Source organism: Phyllobates terribilis, unplaced genomic scaffold, assembly GCF_046119375.1.
Source record: "Phyllobates terribilis strain yellow unplaced genomic scaffold, ASM4611937v1 Scaffold_12__6_contigs__length_324123572, whole genome shotgun sequence".
NCBI classification, from domain to species: domain Eukaryota; kingdom Metazoa; phylum Chordata; class Amphibia; order Anura; family Dendrobatidae; genus Phyllobates; species Phyllobates terribilis.
The window spans coordinates 35840911-35866648 of record NW_027362772.1 but is presented as its reverse complement, the minus strand read 5'-3'; the positions used below and the strand labels follow the sequence as shown (position 1 = coordinate 35866648).

The window sequence follows — 25738 nt, the reverse complement described above, 5'->3', positions numbered from 1 at the left end:
GCTGACTTCCTTTAGGCAAGCACTGTCTCGACTGAAATCCCACACATCTGCTCATTGTCACAAGGACGTGATCAACCCCAGGAGGAAGGTTGTTGTGTGCATGCGCCAATACCGTGACAGTGTGCGCATGCGCAGAATTTCAGATGACTGTCCTAATTGACTGATCGAGGGAAGATGTTCTGGCCATCAGGCCCTCCACTGTGCACCAAGTACTTAACTTAACTAATAATTTAAAGAACGTTCCCCTGAGATTTAGACAATGGATTTTAGAACAAAAGGTACAGTTCTTCTTAGGGCAAGGTCTCCTGCATGGAGAGATGCCTACTAGCATCATTTTGACCCTATGATCTTCTTTTGAATGAAAGAAATTTTCTCTGTGTATCTCAGGATCTCAGTCATGTTCTCCATACACCCTACAGTCCTGGCTGCAGCAGGAGCCTCTCCCCTCCCTAATATTCTACAAATTTTAGTAATTAAATTTCTGTGTTGTCAGCTGTTCTTTAATGGAACTCAAAACAGAAAATCGTAAAACAGTGCTCCTTCCCTTCCGAACCCTGCCGTGAGCCCAAACAGTGATAAAGATGGAATACTTAGCCCAGAAAGGGGAGCAACAGTCCTGTTTGTACACAGTACAAGAAACCTTGTAATAAATCCATTAGAATCCATGCTTATTCTCTGCTTAGGAGTCCAGTGGGTGGTCCATTCAGTTACCACCGCCCACTGGACTCCTAAAGCCAAGAATGAGAAGAGATCCTATGGAATATATTACAAGTTATATTGAATCTTTTCCTACAACACTATAAATCATTCTGCTCTATAACATGGTGCCCCTAGATGGGAATAAATAGACAACACCACAGGTTCATTTTAAAGTCCAACACTTCCGAATCCTTAATTCTAAGACTCAAAAATGGCGGTGAGGGAAAAGAATACAGGTACCAACATTCTTGAGTGGAAATTAACCCATACAGGTTATTTTGAGTTTATTATTTTGGGTTGGTTTCCCTTTAAAGAAACTGGCACACTGTTTTATGCCTAGTTTGGGGTCATAGAGGTGGAGCCAGACTTAGGGATCCTCCATGGTTCTTGAATATTTGAGTCATCCTCCATCTTTCTTATCGTACACTGTGCTTTAGTTTTCTTTTGTCTTTCTCGACATGCGTCTGTTATAGTGCAAGATTTTTTCATATGCCCTTTAAGTCACTTACGCTTGCTTGGATTTCCTATGAAGTTTGGGGTCGTGGAGGTGGAGCCAGACTCAGGGATCCTCCATGGTTCCTTGAATATTTGCATCATCCTCCACCTTTCTTATCCTACACTGTGCTTTAGTTTTCTTTTGTCTTTCTCGACATGCGTCTGTTATAGTACAAGATTTTTTCATTTGCTCTTTAAGTCACTTACGCTTGCTTGGATTTCCTATGAACGTTTTTTTTCGACCCAATAACAAGCTCCACCAATAATAAAAAAAAAAATTATAATGAAAAAAAAATTCATACTTACCCAAACATGACCATTCTTTTTTTTCTGTATCTTTATCTGTGTCACTGGAAGATCTTAACCTTAGATGCCCCTTAGTCTCTATCCATATAAGACAGTGAAATTGCTTTGTGTATAATTGCCCACTGAGTGGGATCTAGGGCTTGAATTTAATGAAGTCCGAGGGTCCCTCATGTAGTTATTCTTTACTATGGTTCTCTGCCCTTTATTCATTAATCCTTGGGAGCATAAACTGAAAATATCTACATTGCATCCGGATCTCCTCATTATGAAAATGTTCTAATCAGATGTATAATCTTGTATTTGGAGGAAGTTCTCACTTAACGGTCCAAGAGTTTCTCTTTAATTTACAGTGAAATGTCTCCATAAGACCACCTCTTTGAGAAGACCACTCCTCGACTGTGTGTATTGGTCCTGTTCTTTGAGCCAATGGCTACTCTAAAATACGTCATTTAAAGGGTTTATTCCATTGGGGACATTTATGGCGTCTCTACAGTATATGCCAACCAATTCAGGTGGGTTCCAGGATCTATCTAGAGATCTTGTTCACTGTCAAATATGGAGAGGTGCCCTCACCTGGACTGCTCTTTCTTCATTTCTAAGGTAGCTTCAAAAATTCATGATCATATCCTGTCAAAATGCCATACTTGTCCCATATGGAATAACCCCTTTAAGAAGTTTTTGCTGTTATTAGCATGAGCAGATGAGTTTGGACATAGAACAGGGATCAAAACTCCTGGAGCCAAACAGATCCAATGAACGATCGAAGCAATAGGAAATAATTAGAACCCTCTGCAGCCAATCAGACCGAGTGATACAAGCAACAGGAAATAAGTAGTAAGTGGGTGGAGGTGATAAATCTGTTTTCCTGCAGAGGGTTCTATCTCCACCCACTTACAACTTATTTCCTGTTGCTTGCATCACTAAATTGACAGAGGGTTCTGAGTGATACAAGCAGCAGGAAACAAGTAGTAAGTGGGCATAAATAGAACCCACAGCAGCCAATCCGATCAACTGAGTGATGCAAGTAACCGGAAACGAGTAGTAAATGGGCGGAGATAGAACCCACAGCTGCCAATCTGATCAACTGAGTGATGCAAGTAACAGGAAACGAGTAGTAAATGGGCGGAGATAGAACCCACAGCAGCCAATCCGATCAACTGAGTGATGCAAGTAACAGGAAACGAGTAGTAAATGGGCGGAGATAGAACCCACAGCAGCCAATTCGATCAACTGAGTGATGCAAGTAACAGGAAACGAGTAGTAAATGGGCGGAGATAGAACCCACAGCAGCCAATCCAATCAATTGAGCGATACAAGAAACAGAAAATTACTAAGTAGGCAGGGATAGAACTCCCTGCGCCAATCCAATCAACTGCGTGATACAAGCAAAAGGAAGCATGTAGTAAGGGGGCGACGGGGATGGAACCCACAGCAGCCAATCTGATTGACTGAGTGAAGCAAATTACAGGAAATAAGTAGCAAGTGGGAGGAGATGGTTGATTTGATTGGTTGTAGAGGGTTCTATCTTTGCCTACTTACTACTTACAGTATTTCCTGTTGCTTGTGTCACTCAATTGACCTGATTGGCTGCAGAGAGTTCTGAGTAATACAAGCTATAAGTAGCAAGAGAGCGGAGATGGTTGGTCTGATTGGCTGTGGAGTGCTCTATTGCCGCCCATTTACAACATATTTCATGTTGCTTGTGTCACTCAGATCTCTGCAGCCAATGAATGATAGAAGCAACAGGAATAAGTAAGCAGGCGGAGATAGAAACCTCTGCAGCCAATCTGATCAACCATGTGAAACAAACAACAGGAATTAAGTGGGTGGAGATGGTAGATATGATTGGCTGTAAAGGGTTCTATCTTCGTCCACTTACTATTTATTTCTTGTTACTTGTATCATTCATTTGACTAGATTGGCTGGAAATGGTTCTGAGTGATACAAGCAACAGGAAATTAATAGTAGGTGAGCGGAGATACAACCCACGGGAGCCAATCCGATCAACTGAGTGATACAAATTACAGGAAATAAGCAGCAAGTGGGTGGAGTTGGTTGATCTGATTGGCTGTTGAGTGTTCTATCTCTGCCCACTTACTATTTATTTCCTGTTGCTTGTATCACTCGGTTGACTGGATTGGCTGTAGAGCATTCTGAGTGATACAATTAACAGGAAATAAGTAGTTAGTGGGCGGAGATAGAACCCACAGAAGCCAATTATATCAAATGTATTTAAATTTGAGTTTAAAGTTACATCACTAGACGCTGAGATTTCCTAGAAAGGATTCCACTTCCTTCTAGCAGTTGTTGCAGGTCCCAGTGGTCAGACCCTTACCGATTGGGGGTAACTTCTAATGTGCAATGTCCAACCAGTGTTTTGGGTGGCCAAACCCCTTTATTTTATATTTCTTCCCTTTTTTATTTTTTTCTTAAAACACCTCTGCATCTTCCATTGCCTTTTGTAAGGTCTATGAGGACACAAAAATGTATTTTATTCATGGATGACACATGTTCATTTTCACAATATAATTTGATTGAGTCTTGTTGACAAATAAATGCTCTTCCCGCATCTCATGCCATGTGAAAGGTGCAGAAGGGACTCAATGAAAGCTAATTGACAATCCGTGTTTATGTCAGCTTGGAAAGTGTGTCAAAATAGATGGAGCTGAAAAAAAAAAACAGAGAGACAAGGTGATAATCTGCAAAAATAAAAATACAAAAATTGCCATTCACAAAAACATCAGTGATTGCACAAATAAATATAGAAATAATGGATGGATCCATTGTTAGATACAGTTGTGCTCAAAAGTTTACATACATGTCAGAATTTTTGCTTTCTCGGCCTTGTTTCAGAGAATATGAATGATAACAAAAAAACTTTTTCTCCACTCATGGTTATTGGTTGGGTGAAGCCATTTATTATCAAATTACTGTGTTTTCTCTTTTTAAATCTTGATGACAACCAAAAACATCCAAATGACCCTGATCAAAAGTTCACATACCCCAGATCTTAATACCGTGTATTGCCCCCTCTAACATCAATGACAGCTTGAAGTCTTTTGTGGTAGTTGTGGATGAGGTTCTATATTTTCTCAGATGGTAAAGCTGCCCATTCTTCTTGCTAAAAAGCCTCCAGTTCCTGTAAATTCCTGGGCTGTCTAGCATGAACTGCGTGCTTGAGATCTCCCCAGAGTGGCTCAATGATATTGAGGTCAGGAGACTGAGATGGCCACTCCAGAACTTTCACTTTGTACTGCTATTGCCAATGACAGGTCGACTTGGCCTTGTTTTTGGATCGTTGTCATTTTTGAACGACCAAGTACGTCCCATGCGCAGCTTCCGGGCTGATGAGTGCAAATTTGCCTCCGGTATTTGCTGATAACGTGCTGCATTCATCTTTCCTTCAACTTTTACCAAGTTTCCTGTGCCTTTGTAGCTCACACATCCCCAAAACATCAGCAATCCACCCCTGTGCTTTACTGTAGGAATGGTGTTCCTTTCATCATAGGCCTTGTTGACCTCTCTCCAAATGTAACGTTTATGGTTGTGGCCAAAAAGTTCCATTTTGGTCTCATCACTCCAAATTACCTTGATCCAGAAGTTTTGAGGCTTGTTTCTGTGCTGTTTGGCGTATTGTAGGTGAGATACTTTGTGGCATTTGTGCAGTAATGGCTTTCTTCTGGCGACTCGACCATGCAGCTCATTTTTCTTCAAGTGCCTCCTTATTGTGCATCTTGAAACAGCCACACCACTAGTTTTCAGAAAGTCCTGAATTTCAGCTGATGTTATTTGTGGGTTTTTCTTTGCATCCCGAACAATTTTCCTGGCAGTTGTGGCCAAAATATTTGCTGGTCTACCTGACCGTGGTTTGGTTTATACAGAGTCCCTGCTTTTCCATTTGATAATCACAGTTTTAACGCTGCTGGCTGGCATTATCAATTCCTTGGATATCTTTTTGTATCCCTTTCTTGTGTTATACGAGTTCAATTACCTTTTCCCGTAGATCTGTTGATAATTCTTTTGCTTTCCCAATGACTCACAATCCAGAAACGTCAGTGGCTGGATGAGAGATGCAAGAGTCTGTCTAGATCCCAGAAACTCACTCAGCTTTTATGCACACATACTGATTACAAGCAAACAGGTCACAGGTGAGGATGTTACCTTTAGTAGCCATTCAAACCCATTTGTGTCAAATTCTGTGCATGTTATCAGGCCAAAATCACTAGGGTATGTGAACTTTTGATAAAGTTCATTTGGATGTTTTTGGTTGTCATTAAGATTTAAAAAGAGAAAATACAGTAGTTTGACAATAAATGGCTTCACCCAACCAATAACCATGAGTGGAGAAAAAGTTTTTTTGTTATCATTCATATTCTCTGAAACAAGGCCAAAAAAGGAGAAAGTCTGCCGGAGTATGTAAACTTTTGAGCACAACTGTATATTAGAATAGACCTGGTGTTATAACCTGACTTTCTTAATTGAGATTATTCTGATTCTGTAGATTGATCCATCCATGATATCGAGGTCTTGGTGTAGTGCAACACGTTGCGGCTTTGGATTTTATATTGCAATTTTTGGGGGATTTTCACAGTGGGTAGCCCTCCATTGACGAAAATCAATACTGCATGACAACCACGTACAGCCAAGAGAGGTAAAGACTTCTTTCACGTTGGTATTTTTTTTTTGTGTCTGGCTGGAGATTTTCAGCTGTGTTTTTATATATAGAGAGTCACTTTAATAAACTATTTCTCTGCACAAAAGACTGTTCTCCACAGGTTGTCAAGTGACACCTATCCACTTACGGCAAGAAAAGCTTTTCGGAATTTTATATCTTATGTGCTCCAGCTTAATAGTTTCAGTACCAATAGCCTGTAGTGTCCAAGGAAAGTGAGCCGCAATAAGCACAAACCTTGGGAGTTCGTTTCAATTCTAAAAACATATTCGGCTGGGTAGGATACAAAAATAACAAAAATAGTAATTCAGGTCTGATGATCGGAGATGTCAACCGAGAAGAATTAGAAGCTTCTGGGACCTGGAGCAAAATCTCTAAAGGAGACTCCAAAAAGGTCTTCAGAGGGTATGACGGACGGAGGCAACTGTTACCCCTCTACATTCTGAATCTACCGCCATGGCCGTGAACAATCCGTAAACCTTCCTCCGTATGTGTCTGTATTGAGTACCGGAGTAAGGTTCATTGTTGACCCCATGATTGTCACCAGACAACTTCATTGTCTTCCAATATTTTTTTTACACTCTACCATAGTTTGGACCATAGGTTTTTAGAACATTTACAATTTTCCTTATTTGACCTTACTTATAGACCTCCATGACCCAAGAAAAGATGATGCTTAACCATGGCCAACAACATCTATGGAATGTTGGGTTACCTACATATTAGATTAGTTCCAATGACGATATTAATTTAGAATGATTGTCCACCTTTAGGAACCTCATCAAAGTTCAATGTGCAGGAAACAAAAGAGTCTGTAGAATTTTTGGGATCAAGTATAGACGACTAGATCAATTGAATGTTGGGTTTCCATGATCTTAGATCCTCGCCACCTACTTCACAGTCTGAGCTAAGCGTTCCATCACCTGGAAGAAAGATGCATTTCACTGCCCAAGCCCTGTTCTAACTACCCCAGCCATGATAAAGTGACTTGTTGGCGCCCAGCCCCTCTTGCATCCGGACCCAAAGGAACATACTAGGCTGATCCCCCAGCAGTGCCCATAATGTCTCTAAAACCCTGTTAATGGGAATCTGTCAGTAGGTTTTTGCTATGTAATATGAGACCAGCATGGTGTAGGGGCAAAGACCCTGATTCCAGTTATGTGTTACTTATAAGGCTGTGTTGCTGTTTCAATAAAATCAGTGTTTTATCAACAGGAGAAAAATAACAGGACAAGGTGTCTTGTGCCACCTAGTCCAACCACACCCCCACCACTGATTGGCAGCTTTCTTCATATACTGCATATTGACAAAAAGCTGCCAATCAGTGGTGTAATTATACAGGGCTCAGCATTCTGAGCTCTGCTAAATGTATGGCAAAGAAAACAGTGATTGTATCAAAATGACAGCAAGTTACACAGGGTCTCTTTCCCTACATCAAGCTGCTCTGATTACATATCAAAAACCTGCTGACAAATTCCCTTTTTAACACAAGTTTTTGAGGATCCTTTTTTAGAAGAGAAGTGCATATAAAAGGAGTCGACACATGCCCACACTATCAGACTACACAGGGTTTCTTTGTAGTCTGTAACCATGGAGACACATAGAAGTTTTATTTACAAAACAGTGGGACATTTGTAAACAAGATAATTTCAAAAATTGTTGTTTTTTTTCATTTTAGATGCATTCTGTTTAATTCCTTACAATCCATAACCCTCTTACATAAAAAAAAAGTCAAAATATATTTTCCAAAAATAAATGAACCCCTTTGAATTGTATGTTTTTATTATACATTTCCAAGGGCTTAATGGAACTGTCCCAAATGTAAAAAATTGTCCAAAAATGTTTACATATTTAAGCCGTGAGCCCAACTAATCCAGGAGGAAAAGATATCGTTGTTATTAATCACTGCCAAAAAAAAGGGTTAAACGGCGAAGACCAAAAGATCCCATTAGCGGAAAGGTTGTTATGTCCACAAAAGCTATTAAACGTAAAGCTCTTTGCGGCTCCAGATTCTTCCCATTAATATAAAAAATCAGCTTCTCGAACAAAAAAAAGAAAAAGCAAATACCCCGGTTTAAATGTATCTCTGTCGAGCTCAAAAGTATCATTGCTGTTTTGATGTGTAACGCGGCAAAATAAGCCGAATTTCAATTTATTTTTTTTATTTATTTTTTCCTTTTTTTTTCTCTTTTTATTTCTAAAGGATTTAAATACCGGGATAAATTAGATTTCGGGGAGGTAAATTTTAAAGCGCTGGCGCACAACCTCCATAATCATTCCCCGCACGTCTCCTGACAATGCAGATTAAACAAATTCAACCCCGGCGAATTTACAATGTTTTTTGCACCCTGCTCCGTACAGGGAGAATCTATTAATGCACAGCTAACAATGTAGGAGCTAAAGAACGCTGATTGAAGAGCGCGAGCTGAAGATGTTTCTGCCCGTCCTGGTGGAGAAAAAGTAGATTGCCGCAGTTCTTTATGCGCCCAACTTTAAGTGTTTGTAAACCATTTTTTTGACTTTTAATGCCTCGGCACCAGCCGGGCGAGAGCTTTCCGAGATTTCTTTTTTTAGGCTTTTTTACATCCTTACTTAATCTCCTTTTATTATGAAACAGTTTTAAGCTGCCAGCATGAACTTATGCCTCATTTGATAGCATAGTAATTTTCTTGGAGATAAAAAGAAAGACCTGGAATTACCAGTGGAACCAGAATTACGCGGATAGAACCAATTGGATATTTATTATTAATAAGTTCTCACTGTCCTTAAATAATATAACAAAGACTTGTACAACCCCCCATTGCGGACCCCTAAGGTCTGTAGGGGTGTATGAAAAAAGGGAACATTTTTTAGGGTAAATAAGGTGACACTTGGAGGTACATTATAGAACCATAGCAAGATATTATTGAACTGTACCAGAAGTGACCTTATAGGGGGTCAAATTCGGCTCCTAGTGCCTAAAGGGGCCAAAAGCTGACACATAAGAAAACTGTTTTCCGAATTACACATTGTAAATAGTGCCCCTTGTTACAGATTTTGCCATAGTCAATCATATTATGGAAATGAAAGTAGCAGCAGAAGTGAAGGATGTTGACCTTGCATGGTAAAGTGACCTGTCATGTGATAATGATGTTTCTATTCCCATTTGCATATCATGGCGCTACCCCTGTCTTCTCGAACAAGTGGGACGTAAAAATTAAAAAATGCTAGCAGCAGAAGTAGAGGATGTTGACCTTGTGCAGTAAAGTGACCTGTCAAGTGATAATGATGTTGGAGAGGACAGGGGCAGTGCCATGATGTGCAAAGGGGAATGGAAACAAGTAGTATGTAAAAATTAAAAAAAATGCCAGCAGCTGAAGAGGAGGATATTGACCTTATGCAGTAAAGCGACCTGTTGTGTGATGATGATGTTGGAGAGGACAAGGGCAGTGCCATTATCTGTCAAAGGGAATGGAAACAATTGGGACTTAAATATATAATATGTCAGCACCAGAAGAGGAAGATGTTGACCTTGTGTGGTAAAGTGACCTGTCATGTGATAATGATGTTGGAGAGGACAGGGGCAGTGCCATGATGTGTGAAGGGGAATGGAAACAAGTGGGACATAAAAAAAAATGCCAGCAGCAGAAGAGGAAGATTTTGACCTTGTGTGGTAAAGTGACCTGTCATGTGATAATGATGCTGGAGAGGACAGGGGCAGTGTCATGTTTTGAGAAAGAGAATGGAAACCAGTGGGATGTAAAAATAAAAAAATTCCAGCAGCAGAAAAGTTGACCTTGTTCAGTTAAGTGACCTGTCATGTGTTGATGATAGTGAGGACAGGACTATATGGACTATTCCATGGAAGGGAATAGAGACAATTGGGAGGCCAGACATTTAAGAGTCACATAAATTAAATAGAAGGTTCACACAGCAGTCCAGAGTATTTCAGGAACAGTGTGTTCTGGTTCTGTGATGGGGCAGTGACTTCTATATTTATGGTGGTGGTGATGAGGACAAAGCTACAATTTACAAAAGAAGTAGAGAGTGATGGATATTTAACAACCACAAAAGCACAGAGTATTTCAGGAAAGTGGCATTAACCTCTTGGTTTCCACTAGGGACTGGACAAATTCATGATTGGACTTGTCAAATTCAGACAAGTGGGGGGAGGTCATATACTAAGCCCATGAGGCATGGTGATCCCCAGCAGCACAGAGTATTTCAGACCAGTCTATATTAATAAGAAAAATAAGTTTTAGTGATTTTTTTTTTTTTCTTAGAAAACAGTAGAAGATAATTTTTTTTATTGAATGTGGAGGACCCGAGCGCTCGTACATCAGAGGTTAGAGGCGCAGGATCCAGGTTTATTACCGAATAGAGAAAATCCATAATGTCCAAGTGTTTAATGGTGCCGGACGCGGCCACTTAATGACCCAGCTGCCGGTGCGGTGCAGTTAAATGCACATCATTTCTGCATCCAGGTTTGCACATGATCGAGATTAATCCTAATAACATAATACGTTCCCTGCGATTTCAGCGAGCTCGCGGAAAAAGGAATCTCTGACAATGAGCAGAGATAATAGGAAGCAAATCATTGAGAACACAGCGGTAAACTCTTCAATAGCACTATCTTCATAGAGGAGAGGTAGATAACGGAGCCCGGAGACCACCCTGACACACACCGGCGGGCCCATTAAAGGGAATCCATAATGGCTGTCTACCGCTGCCTCTCCTCTAATGTATGCTAATGCAGTCCATCGCTGCCGCCGCCGCCTTCTCCTGTTTACATGCTATTGACCTGGAATACCTGCTCGCCGCCATACGCTGCTGAGAAATATTTACTTCTGTCCTATTTTAAAGCAGATTCTTCATGCACTGGGCTTTTATGGAGACATTATAGGGCAGGAGGTGAAACTGAAGACATCGCTAAGAATCTTCTGAAGGAGGAGGAAAACTTGTGTATGGGATGTAGGAATCAAGCGCTGGAGAGGTTAGGACTGAGTATTCGGTTATGGGGGTATTTGGCCCGTGTTGGACATCAACCCCCAGCATGCTACAATAGGGATGCTGAGAGTTAAACATCTCCAAAAAGATAGGACTGAGATATCTCTATTAACGGTGACATTATTGTATGATGGGATCAGCACTGGACTGGCACATCGGAGAAGCGGATGATCCCCCGGTGGGCCCCGTCAGGCACTGTATTTCAACAGTTTGCTTAGTGTTTGCACACAATGATGATTTTAAAGCCTGACAAATGAGTTTGTTTTTTTTATTTGTTTTATTTGATTACTAGAATTTTTTGGACGGGTCGACAGTTGGAAACAATCATTCCCCAATTATCAGCTTGGCAAGATGGGAGATAAAGATAAGGGACAGACTCTGCTGTTTGGGCCCACCATGTAAAAGTAGTCCTAACTACTCCTCCAGGCCATTGCTGTATGGGATTTCTGGGAGCTCAGGGATTAACACTACTTATACGTATATTAATTCTGTTTTTCTTCCATGTTTATACCCAGATATTGTGATTTCTTATACACCCCTTGTTACAAGGCCAATAGCATTAATGAATGGATCTACAGGTTCTCGGATTGTAGGTTCCCCTTTAACCCCTTCCAGACATGGCTATTTTATTTTTTTGCATTTTCGGGGGATTTTTTTCTTATTTCTTCCAAGAGCCCTAACTTTTTTTATTATTATTATAATTATTTCCATCCACATACTCATATATATATATATATATATATATATATATATATATATGGTATGCAGATACCAAATGTGTATTTTTTTTTCATTTTTATTTAAGAGGTGAAAAACAATTTGGAAATTTTTAAAAATTAAAAAATTTTGTTCTGTCACCATTTTCCGAGACTTATTAATTTTTTAGTCAATGGGGCTGTGTGAGGGCTTAATCTTTGCATCCTGAGTCAACGTTTTTACTGATACCATTTTGGGGTACATACGATGTTCTGATCACTTCTTATTGCGCTTTTTTTTATGCAATGCCCGAAATAATGAAATTTTGACGTTTTAGCTTTTTTATTCTGATTACGCCTTTCGGGTTAATTTTATATTTTGATTGATCGAACTTTTATGGATGTAGTGATACCAAATATGTGTATTTTATTTCTTTAGTTTTAATAGGTATAAAGGGGGGTGAAGTGAACTTTTTTAAATATTTTATTTTTTCACATTTTTTTCACATTTTAATCTATTTCTTAGTCCCCTTAGGGGACTTGAACCTGCGATTGTCTGATCGCTTGTGCTATATACAGCAATATCTCAATACTGCAGTATATAGCATGAATTACCATCTTCTGTGAACACAGGCCAGAAGCTGACGTTCACAGGAGCACCGTCATGATGAGCACGGGGGTCTTCAGCAGACCCCCAGAATAATGGCAACCCACAAGGTTCCGATTGGTGCATAGAATGACACACACCCCTGCTGGCGGGCTGTAAATGCCACTGTCAGAGATTATTAGTAGCATTTAACAGGATAACAGTCATTAAGAGGCAGATGATGGCTGAATATCACAGCCATTATCTGCCGGGAAAGATTCGGGCTCAGTTCCTGAGCCTGCATCAAAATCAGCAACCAGTATGTCATATGTTAATAAAGGGTTAAGAATTAAAGTCAAAGAGGCATTCCTCCCTAACTTATTCCTTTATAATTAGTGGGAGTCTGAACTTTGGAAATCCCATTGATTCTGAGATTTAAAGGGAATCTAGGATTGTACCAATTTTTCAGTGAACTATAACAGATCCTATCTACTTGTGCTGCAGTTCCATGTACAACTTGGTGGCCATGTGCAAGGAAAGGACATTGGAGGGGATACAGTGCTCCATGATCAGTCTCGGGATTGGTGGGGGTCCGGAGAACCTAATGATATGCAATCCCTTTTTATGTCTTAAACAGTAAAGTAGATCTCATGTATTTCCATAAACTGCATCCACATTAACAATACATCTTAAATAATCCACTTAATATCTTCTACCGTTTTGTGTACACAGCTCCTATGCAGACCTATGTGTTTCCAAGTTATATACTATAAATAAATCTATGATCACACGATCTTCCATCTGTAGGGTTGCTTCCAACTGATCACTTTAAAAATATGATGTTAAACCCTCTAAAAGCTAAGAGTAGAAATTCCGTCTTCCAGGTTGATACATTTTAGGTGCACTGATACATTGTTGCGAACAAGTCAGATAAGAAATATGTGCTGCCGATTCCCAGACAGGATACAACTGTAGCAAACCTTCAGCTATTAGTGTTGTATGGACACGATAAATCCGGAGTCGTGATTCCCGCTGCCTGTGATCTCGCTGTACGTGTCCCGTACATCCCAGATGACTGCACAGAAGTTCAGTTTTGGAAGACTCAGCCAAGAAGACAAATCCTTATTTGATTTTTTTTTAAAGACTCCGGTGTGGATTTCTTTGGAGATGACAGGTTCAGTGTAATCCTCTTAAAACCTTGGCTCAGCCCAAGGAATCTATAACTAGTGATCCTTATAAGACGAACAGCGGCAAACTAAACCATCTATGAGAAAGCCACCTCGTTGGGGAATGTTCTCGGCACCATTGATGGACTACCCCCAAGCCCAACCCTCTCATTCCTGTTGGTGCTTGAGCCGTGTCTTCTTCTTTGAGTATAGTGATGAACCATGCTCATGTGGTGAGGATATCAATTTGTAATCCTCGCCTAATCCAATTGGTTGTGGGTCAGGAGTAGGACTACAAATTGATATCATCAACCACGTGAGCATGGTGACATCACTAGACTCAAAGAAGAAGACATGTCTCAAGCACCAAGAGTAATGAGAAGGTTGGGGAGGGTCCATCTATGGTTCTGACACAGCTCAAGTACCAACAGTAATGAGAGGTTTGGAGAAGGGTCCATCTATGGTGCTGACACCAAATGGGGTTGACTTATGGTCATTAAAAATAATATATATCGATTCATGGGTTGCAAGGTTCTACTTTTTGGGAGGGATAACTTAAAAAAATCCCGGCACCTGTTGTGTTCTTTGAGTATTAGTGATGCCACCGTGTTCATGTGATGATCTCACCCATGTCTGGTTGGGAGTCAAGAGTGGAGGAGATTGTACTTAACATCACCATGAGCTTGGGTAAGGAGGACCTTGTTGTGTTGTGGATCCATCATCTTCCAGAAATGGGATGTGGACATGTAAGTTCCTTCAACCTTCTGGTATAATGGGACCATGTTCCTCAAGAAATCCCAAAAGGTCATGTTTCGTCTCCTTGTATCCCAACTCCAGTCCTCATTGAAGGCCATTCTATTCATAGGAGAACCATTAGAAATACTTCTCCTCGAGGTTCCTCTACTGCTCAAAGCCTTTGGGGAACTATTCAGACAATCACTGATGGAAGTGATTTTTGAAGGGTCTTTGAAGAATGGTAGATAATTTGGATTCCTGGCTGTTTATGGTAGCAAAGTGGCCAATGTCTTTCCAGAGGCAGCTGAGACGTGTGATGTCTCTGCATGGAATTGATGTAAAAATAATCTATCCTGTCGACTGATGGGTGGCAAGAGACCAATAAGCTCTACCGTCTGGTGTATTTGGAAGAAGGGGTACTTCTAAAATAAACTCAAATTCTATATTTATACATAGATACGGCAGTAACGGGTATAAATCAGATGCAAGAAAAAATGGCCGCCGCCGATATGCGTAGACACATTTTAAGGGTACTTGAACAAGAATTGCATCAAAAGTGGAAAAGAACAAGGACATTATCTTCTGTATTCTGCCGGGATCTTCCATGTGCAGAGGGGACGCATCCTTGGAAAATCTCCCATTATGAATATGAATTGGAGCAGCCATTTTGCCTGCCTCATTAGAGAAAATGAGCAGCAGATGTTCAAAGTTAACTAGCCGATTACTAGGAGCAGGTTGGTAAGAGATGAAATATTCAGCATGCAGAGCGACTACCGGCTCGTGATATTATCAAATTTCCCCAAAAAAAAAAATTCCGGTGAATGAATATAAAGATATTTTTTGCTTCTTTTTAATGAGAAAATCCAGTTTGAAGCCACAAAACCATTTTGCAGACTTTTAGTTCTGGAAAAGCTTATTTTGGTTCTGCATTGAGGCTCTGCCTGTGGTCACGTGGCATATCTAACTAGGGTTTCCGTGGACAGGCTTTGTGCTTGATATTCTCAGGTTCCAGTGGAGCCTTGATCTTCACCCGTAACCACTTTACAGGAATGTGGACCCTGGGTTGCGTCCTCACAGTAGCTGCTGGCCAGTGATGCAAGCTGGCAGAAATAGTAGTTTGCTGGTTCAGCACCAAGAGGGCAGAAAAAAGACAATATCATAAATCTGATAAAAAGTTAGGAAATTGACTGAGGTCCGAATGACAATTACACAAGCAAATAGGTTTAAAACAAAATGAGTAAACCAGGGCTAGTATTATCTATAACTGGCAACTTTCATCAGTAAGCTAGGAGTTTTATTAAGGTGTGGTGCCGTCCCATTGGCCACAGCAGGTAGCTGATTAGTCTAGCTGGACAGTGCACACACATCCATACTGTTGAGGCTGTGCCACCCAGCCCTTCTGGTCCTGATGTCTCCCCCATCACCAGAATAAATACTGCACCGCCTTGTTACAGAAGGTGATGCCACAGGTGCAGATGTAACTGGCTCATTGGTATACCCAAGGGTTATGTTACTATAATAATGTAGAGTGCTCTACCATGACTGTCTGTATTACAAAAAGAGGTCATAAATGTGGACTTTCCCTTTAAAGGGGTCACAAGAAGGCAACTCCGGTATATATGGCCTCTTGGGGTATGTGGACATAAAGGAAGTAATGCTTCCCTGTATGATAAAGGAGCAGGTCCAATTCTGGCGGAATAAAGGCTCCCTTTATCTGAATGGTCGCCATGTCATATTACATTTTCTGTGCTGCAGGAAATAAGGGATATTCAGACGGCATGACTAAGTCACAGGGGTGGAGCCTCTCTCCTGACTAGTCACAAGGGCGGTCCACCTACTGGCTGGATTCAAATTCCAAAAGCTGGATACATCATTACTAGTTATGGTTGAGCGTGCTCGGCACTGCTCCATACTCATCGGGGTGCTAGATCGAGTAGGGAGTAGTGCCAAGAATGGCGTGGTGCTCGAGTGCTCGGATCCCTGTAAGTGAATTATCTTGCGGTGCTCGAGTGCTCGGATCCCCGTAAGTGAATTATCTTGCGGTGCTTGAGTGTTCGGATCACCGTAAGTGAATTATCTTGCGGTGCTCGGATTGCCGTAAGTGAATTATCTTGCGGTGCTCGAGTGCTCGGATCCCTGTAAGTAAATTGTCTTGCGGTGCTTGAGTGCTCGGATCACCGTAAGTGAATTATCTTGCGGTGCTCGGATTGCCGTAAGTGAATTATCCTGTGGTGCTCGAGTGCTCGGATCCCTGTAAGTGAATTATCTTGTGGTGCTCGGATCCCCGTAAGTGAATTATCTTGTGGTGCTCGGATCCCCGTAAGTGAATTATCTTGCGGTGCTCGAGTGCTCGGATCCCTGTAAGTGAATTATCTTGCTTTGCTCGAGTGCTCGGATCCCCATAAGTGAATTATCCTGTGGTGCTTGAGTGCTAGGATCCCCGTAAGTGAATTATCTTGTGGTGCTCGAGTACTCGGATCCCCGTAAGTGAATTATCTTGCGGTGCTCGAGTGCTCGGATCCCCATAAGTGAATTATCTTGCGGTGCTTGAGTGCTAGGATCCCCGTAAGTGAATTATTTTGTGGTGCTTGAGTCCTAGGATCACCGTAAGTGAATTATCTTGCTTTGCTCGAGTGCTCGGATCCCCATAAGTGAATTATCCTGTGGTGCTTGAGTCCTAGGATCTCCGTAAGTGAATTATCTTGCGGTGCTCGAGTGCTTGGATCCCTTTAAGAGAATTATCTGAGTGAGAGTGAATTTTTAGGTTCTCCAGAAAAATGCTCTAGTTTGCCACTCACTTCCATTATGTTTGTTAATTGAGTGCTCGAATGTGCTCAATTCTAGTGCTGAGCACTCGAGCATTTCAGTGTTCGATCAACACTAATCATTACAAGTCTCATGTAGCGGCCCGGCAGGTGGAAGTGAGGCCAGCCTCCTTCACTGTGCCGGATGGTGCTAGTTTGTACATACCTAGCCTTTTGGACATCAGTCAAGTCATGAAGGTATCACTTGACTTGACTTTTCAGGAGAGCTTCAAAGTTACTTTTCTCTTTTTTTCTCAATCTGGTGGAACATAGGCGATCATCACTGTGATCCTGCCCCCTTTATGTTCTGCTGGTGCACGTTCTGCTGACATGTTCTCCTTACATAAACTTTTCCCAAGTGTTTAAGATAAAAAGTTTTCCCTCCTCTGTCATCGTGTTGAACAATTAGGCTGCTACTGGAAAAGCTGCGCCGCCATGAAATCCTCTATAGGAATATCGCCTGGCTTTCCCAGAGTCTGCGGGAAAAAAAGTCAACTGATTGTTACAAGGTATTTGGACCATAATGGATCTAAGAATGGCCATAAAAGTTTTCCAGGAATGGTGGAACTTCTGAAGAGCGCCCTCACAATTATTTATGATGAAGTATTCTTAGGATGCAAAAGCTGTTTCTATCTTTGCACCCTTATAGCTGCATCCCCAGGGACACATAATGGCAGCAGATATCCGGGGCAGCACTGAATAGACACATTTTTGACTTTGATGCAACAAGACACGTCAAGGGAGGATGAATGGCTTCTAAATGGATGATGTAAAAAGCCACAAAGTGAGGCTCAGCCATTTCTCCGGCGAGCAGCTCTGCGGCTCATGAATTATGGATGGCCGTGGATATTACCTTCTGATATATGAATTGTTAATATCTATTGATCTATTCCAACAAGTGCTTTGTAACCAACTACACATAAACATGGGACGGCACGGACTCCCCGGCTCTGCTTGCTGTCCGTGTATGCAGCCATGTCTTGCTTGGAGTCTATGGGCTGCAGTGAGTATATAATATACATTACAAGGTCAGTCATGTAATGTATGTACTCAGTGTCTGCACCAGCAGAATAGTGAGTGCAGCTCTGGAGTATAATACAGGATGTAACTCAGGATCAGTAATGTAATGTATGTACACAGTGACTGCACCAGCAGAATAGTGAGTGCAGCTCTGGAGTATAATACAGGATGTAACTCAGGATCAGTCATGTAATGTATGTACTCAGTGTCTGCACCAGCAGAATAGTGAGTGCAGCTCTGGAGTATAATACAGGATGTAACTCAGGATCAGTAATGTAATGTATGTACACAGTGACTGCACCAGCAGAATAGTGAGTGCAGCTCTGGAGGATAATACAGGATGTAACTCAGGATCAGTAATGTAATGTATGTACACAGTGACTGCACCAGCAGAATAGTGAGTGCAGCTCTGGAGTATAATACAGGATGTAACTCAGGATCAGTCATGTAATGTATGTACTCAGTGTCTGCACCAGCAGAATAGTGAGTGCAGCTCTGGAGTATAATACAGGATGTAACTCAGGATCAGTAATGTAATGTATGTACACAGTGACTGCACCAGCAGAATAGTGAGTGCAGCTCTGGAGGATAATACAGGATGTAACTCAGGATCAGTAATGTAATGTATGTACACAGTGTCTGCACCAGCAGAATAGTGAGTGCAGCTCTGGAGTATAATACAGGATGTAACTCAGGATCAGTAATGTAATGTATGTACACAGTGACTGCACCAGCAGAATAGTGAGTACAGCTCTGGAGTATAATACAGGATGTTACTCAGGAACAGTACAGGATCAGTAATGTAATGTATGTACACAGTAACTGCACCAGCAGAATAGTGAGTGCAGCTCTGGAGGATAATACAGGATGTAACTCAGGATCAGTCATGTAATGTATGTACTCAGTGTCTGCACCAGCAGAATAGTGAGTGCAGCTCTGCAGTATAATACAGGATATAACTCAGGATCAGTAATGTAATGTATGTACACAGTAACTGCAGCAGCAGAATAGTGAGTGCAGCTCTGGAGTATAATACAGGATGTAACTCAGGATCAGTAATGTAATGTATGTACACAGTGACTGCAGCAGCAGAATAGTGAGTGCAGCTCTGGAGTATAATACAGGATGTAACTCAGGATCAGTAATGTAATGTATGTACACAGTGACTGCACCAGCAGTATAGTGAGTGCAGCTCTGGGGTATAATACAGGATGTGACTCAGGATCAGTACAGGATCAGTAATGTAATGTATGTACACAGTGACTGCACCAGCAGAATAGTGAGTGCAGCTCTGGAGTATAATACAGGATGTTACTCAGGAACAGTACAGGATCAGTAATGTAATGTATGTACACAGTAACTGCACCAGCAGAATAGTGAGTGCAGCTCTGGAGTATAATACATGATGTAACTCAGGATCAGTAATGTAATGTATGTACACAGTGACTGCACCAGCAGAATAGTGAGTGCAGCTCTGGAGTATAATACAGGATGTAACTCAGGATCAGTAATGTAATGTATGTACACAGTGACTCCTCCAGCAGAATAGTGAATGCAGCTCTGGAGTATAATACAGGATGTAACTCAGGATCAGTAATGTAATGTATGTACACAGTGACTCCACCAGCAGAATAGTGAGTGCAGCTCTGGAGTATAATAGAGGATGTAACTCAGGATCAGTAATGTAATGTATGTACACAGTGACTTCACCAGCAGAATAGTGAGTGCAGCTCTGGAGTATAATACAGGATGTAACTCAGGATCAGTAATGTAATGTATGTACACAGTGACTGCACCAGCAGAATAGTGAGTGCAGCTCTGGAGTATAGTACAGGAAGTAACTCAGGATCAGTAATGTAATGTATGTACACAGTGACTGCACCAGCAGAATAGTGAGAGCAGCTCTGGAGTATAATACAGGATATAACTCAGGATCAGTAATGTAATGTATGTACACAGTGACTGCACCAGCAGAATAGTGAGTGCAGCTCTGGAGTATAATACAGGATATAACTCAGGATCAGTAATGTAATGTATGTACACAGTGACTGCACCAGCAGAATAGTGAGTGCAGCTCTGGAGGATAATACAGAATGTAACTCAGGATCAGTCATGTAATGTATGTACTCAGTGTCTGCACCAGCAGAATAGTGAGTGCAGCTCTGCAGTATAATACAGGATATAACTCAGGATCAGTAATGTAATGTATGTACACAGTAACTGCACCAGCAGAATAGTGAGTGCAGCTCTGGAGTATAATACAGGATGTAACTCAGGATCAGTCATGTAATGTATGTACTCAGTGTCTGCACCAGCAGAATAGTGAGTGCAGCTCTGCAGTATAATACAGGATATAACTCAGGATCAGTAATGTAATGTATGTACACAGTAACTGCACCAGCAGAATAGTGAGTGCAGCTCTGGAGTATAATACAGGATGTAACTCAGGATCAGTCATGTAATGTATGTACTCAGTGTCTGCACCAGCAGAATAGTGAGTGCAGCTCTGGAGTATAATACAGGATGTAACTCAGGATCAGTAATGTAATGTATGTACTCAGTGTCTGCACCAGCAGAATACTGAGTGCAGCTCTGAAGTATAATACAGGATGTAACTCAGGATCAGTACAGGATCAGTAATGTAATGTATGTACACAGTGACTGCACCAGCAGTATAGTGAGTGCAGCTCTGGGGTATAATACAGGATGTGACTCAGGATCAGTAATGTAATGTATGTACTCAGTGTCTGCACCAGCAGAATAGTGAGTGCAGCTCTGGAGTATAATACAGGATGTAACTCAGGATCGGTACAGGATCAGTAATGTAATGTATGTACACAGTGACTGCACCAGCAGAATAGTGAGTGCAGCTCTGGAGTATAATACAGGATGTAACTCAGGATCAGTAATGTAATGTATGTACACAGTGACTGCACCAGCAGAATAGTGGGTGCAGCTCTGGAGTATAATACAGGATGTTACTCAGGAACAGTACAGGATCAGTAATGTAATGTATGTACACAGTAACTGCACCAGCAGAATAGTGAGTGCAGCTCTGGAGTATAATACATGATGTAACTTAGGATCAGAAATGTAATGTATGTACACAGTGACTGCACCAGCAGAATAGTGAGTGCAGCTCTGGAGTATAATACAGGATGTAACTCAGGATCAGTAATGTAATGTATGTACACAGTGACTCCTCCAGCAGAATAGTGAATGCAGCTCTGGAGTATAATACAGGATGTAACTCAGGATCAGTAATGTAATGTATGTACACAGTGACTCCACCAGCAGAATAGTGAGTGCAGCTCTGGAGTATAATAGAGGATGTAACTCAGGATCAGTAATGTAATGTATGTACACAGTGACTTCACCAGCAGAATAGTGAGTGCAGCTCTGAAGTATAATACAGGATGTTACTCAGGAACAGTAACGTAATGTATGTATACAGTGACTGTACCAGCAGAATAGTGAGTGCAGCTCTGGAGTATAATACAGGATGTAACTCAGGATCAGTACAGGATCAGAAATGTAATGTATGTACACAGTAACTGCACCAGCAGAATAGTGAGTGCAGCTCTGGAGTATAATACAGGATGTAACTCAGGATCAGAAATGTAATGTATGTGCACAGTGACTGCACCAGCAGAATAGTGAGTGCAGCTCTGGAGTATAATACAGGATGTAACTCAGGATCAGTAATGTAATGTATGTACACAGTGACTCCTCCAGCAGAATAGTGAATGCAGCTCTGGAGTATAATACAGGATGTAACTCAGGATCAGTAATGTAATGTATGTACACAGTGACTCCACCAGCAGAATAGTGAGTGCAGCTCTGGAGTATAATAGAGGATGTAACTCAGGATCAGTACAGGATCAGTAATGTAATGTATGTACACAGTAACTGCACCAGCAGAATAGTGAGTGCAGCTCTGGAGTATAATACAGGGTGTAACTCAGGATCAGTACAGGATCAGTAATGTAATGTATGTACACAGTGACTCCACCAGCAGAATAGTGAATGCAGCTCTGGAGTATAATACAGGATGTAACTCAGGATCAGTACAGGATCAGTAATGTAATGTATGTACACAGTGACTGCACCAGCAGAATAGTGAGTGCAGCTCTGGAGTATAATACAGGGTGTAACTCAGGATCAGTACAGGATCAGTAATGTAATGTATGTACACAGTGACTCCACCAGCAGAATAGTGAATGCAGCTCTGGAGTATAATACAGGATGTAACTCAGGATCAGTACAGGATCAGTAATGTAATGTATGTACACAGTGACTGCACCAGCAGAATAGTGAGTGCAGCTCTGGAGTATAATACAGGGTGTAACTCAGGATCAGTACAGGATCAGTAATGTAATGTATGTACACAGTGACTCCACCAGCAGAATAGTGAATGCAGCTCTGGAGTATAATACACAATAACATGTTGGAGAGCACTGTTACATAGTATCTGGATCATACACAAAATATTATCGTTAAAAGCAAAGGTACAGAACAGAAAACGAGATGTTGATCCTAATCCGCAGGCAATGCTGAGAGTAGTTGTATTCCTTCTTGCTACTCTGACATTGATCAAAACAAGAATGCCAAATCCTTCTTCGCTCCTCTAAATATGATGTGAACCGGCTTTTATTCCCCGGATTACAGTAAGAAATGAATCAATAATTTAGGCAGGACGTCACCGGCTCACTTCAATCATAAACTCTTTAAAGCCACAGAACAAATCCTGTTTGAGCTCCGAGAGACGCGCTGCCGCATTAGTGTTTAATATGAACTGTCTTGATGGAGTCGTAATCTTCTGGATGAGATTCCTCCAGTATTAAAATCACTCGTCACTCTGCATACATGTACAGTATGTGCGCGCCTTCCCTGCGTCCTACAGCTGTGCTGGGCCGGTGTAAGTGTTCCTGTAGTTCTGCAGTCCTGGAATTCTATTCCTGAATTATTTAAAGGATTATTTCCATATCATATAGTGAATAGCATATTGCTAGGGTAGGGCATAACTTTGTGATTGGGATGCCCACCGATCCGGAGAACAGCAGCCTATCATATTCTTGTCAATAGAGCAGTGATCGGTGGAGATCTGACCTCTGGGATGCCCGCTGATCCTGAGAACTGCAGCCCACGATATTCATATCAGTAGAGTAGAGATTGGTGAGGATCTGACCTCTGGGATGCCCCCAATCCTGAGAACTGCAGCCCACCATATTCACGTCAGTAGAGCAGTGATTGGTGGGGATCTGACCTCTTGGATGCCCACCGTTTCTGAGAACTGCAGCCTACCATATTCACATCAGTAGAGTAATGATCATTGGGGATCTGACCTCTGGGATGCCCACTGTTCCCGAGAACTGCAGCTTACCATATTTACGTCAGTAGTGTAGAGATTGGTGAGGATCTGACCTCTGGGATGCCCACTGTTCCCGAGAACTGCAGCCTACCATATTCACGTCAGTAGAGCAGTGTTCGGTGGAGATCTCACCTCTGGGATGCCCACCGATCCTGAGAACTGCAGCCCACCTTATTCACGTCAGTAGAGTAGAGATTGGTGAGAATCTGACCTCTTAGATGCCCACCGATCCCGAGAAATTCAACCTACCATATTCACGTCAGTAGTGTACCGATCAGTGGAGATCTCACCTCTGGGATGCCCACCGATCCTGAGAGCTGCAGCCCACCATATTCACGTCAGTAGAGTAGAGATTGGTGAGGATCTGACCTCTTAGATGCCCACCGATCCTGAGAACTGCAGCCTACCATATTCACATCAGTAGAGCAGTGATCGGTGGAGATCTGACCTCTGGGATGCCCACCGATCCTGAGAAATGCAAACCATCATATTCATGTCAGTAGTGTAGTGATCAATGGGAATCTGACCTCTGGGATGCCCACCAATCCCGAGAAATTCAACCTACCATATTCACGTCACTAGTGTACCGATCGGTGGAGATCTGACCTCTTGGATGCCCACCGATCCTGAGAACTGCAGCCTACCATATTCACATCAGTAGAGCAGTGATCGGTGGAGATCTGACCTCTGGGATGCCCACCGATCCTGAGAACTGCAGCCCACCATAAACAATGTACCGCCTTGTACACAATTTTTCATCCCTACATTGTAGTCCTTGCTTTCTATTGATGAACCTGCAAGCTAAGGATGAGCAGGTGTCTCGCTAAGGGTCATTTCCAGCTTCCAAAGGATAGGTGATAACTTTCTGCTAACACTTGGCCCAACTTCTAGGACCTCCACCGATCCTGAGAACTTTGCTTTGAAACGATCTGTTGGAGTGGAGCAGTGGCCGCGCATGCGCACGACGACACTGTTGGCGATAGCAGATTCCCAATGGATGCAGCAGTGGTGCTCATGCGCGGCTCCATTATATGGAGGCATTCCAGAGCCTCGTTTTTAGTATCGGTGGGGGTCCGACTGGTCAGTCCCACAGCGATTAGTGAGTTAGTAAACCTTGTGGAAATGGAAACCAGTATGGAAATACGTGTCCAATGGTAAGCAGCAGTCCTGCCACATAGGGAACCCTCCTGGCATTACTCCTGCAGTCTCTGGCCCACATTTATCAAGAGCGGCTTCATTTCAGATAATGTTAAGGCTGATCTAATTGATTGACCTCAGTGGTGACAGATTTATGACCACATTTGTCTCTTTCGAGAAACCTGTCACAACATAATATACATCACAGCTGGAAACTTTCTCAGTGGTCAGAATGACGGCATTTTCACTCTCCCAGTGGGGTAGAGCCGAGACGTATTTTACAATTGTGACTATTTTTGCAAAAATATATATATTTTATATAATTGTGTCCAAATACGTATCATGCTCCACCCTGCCGGTTCTGCACTCATTTCCTGGAATGTTCCTTTAAATGGGCTTTCCAGGACTGTAATATCATTAAGCCATAAATTTATAAATTGCAGTAAGAGAAAAGCCAGAACCTCGTCCTTTAGTGAGAAAACTGAGTTTATTGTAACTTTATTCCATATGTGCTAAAGCCACTGTACACAGGTCATCAAGCAACTGACGCGTTTCAGAAGTAAACTTCCTTATTCAGGTAATGCAATTTAAAGGGAATCTATCAGCAGTTTTTTGTTATGTAATCTGACACCACAATGATGTAGTGGCACAGACCCTGATTCCGGCGATGTATCACTTAGTTTACTAGATGCAGCAGTTGTGATACAATCACAGTTTTTTCTGCTGCACATTTGGAAGAGCTCGGAATGGTGAGCTGTGTATAACCCCGCCCACACCACTGATTGGCTGCTTTCTGTCAGTGTACACAGAAAGCAGCCAATCAGTAGTGAGGGCGGGGTTACATAGAGCAGCAGGACTAGGAGGCACAAGACACCTAGTCCTTTAGTGATAATCTCCTGCTAATAAGACCTTGATTTTTATTAAAACACACAGTCTATAAAGTGACACATCGCTGGAATTGGCCTCTCAGACCCTACATCTTGCTGCTCTCATATTCCATAGCTAAAAAAATGTGCTGGTGACAGATTCCGCTTAAAACCATTCAGTCTCAATCAAATGGATAGTG

The 25738-nt window shown here is 41.8% G+C and overlaps 1 protein-coding gene across 1 annotated transcript in view; it reads left to right on the top strand.

Annotated features, from left to right (window-relative positions):
- IGLON5 (IgLON family member 5) overlaps window positions 1–25738 on the top strand; it is a 496038-nt gene that overhangs the window by 199192 nt on the left and 271108 nt on the right. The window lies entirely within an intron of this gene.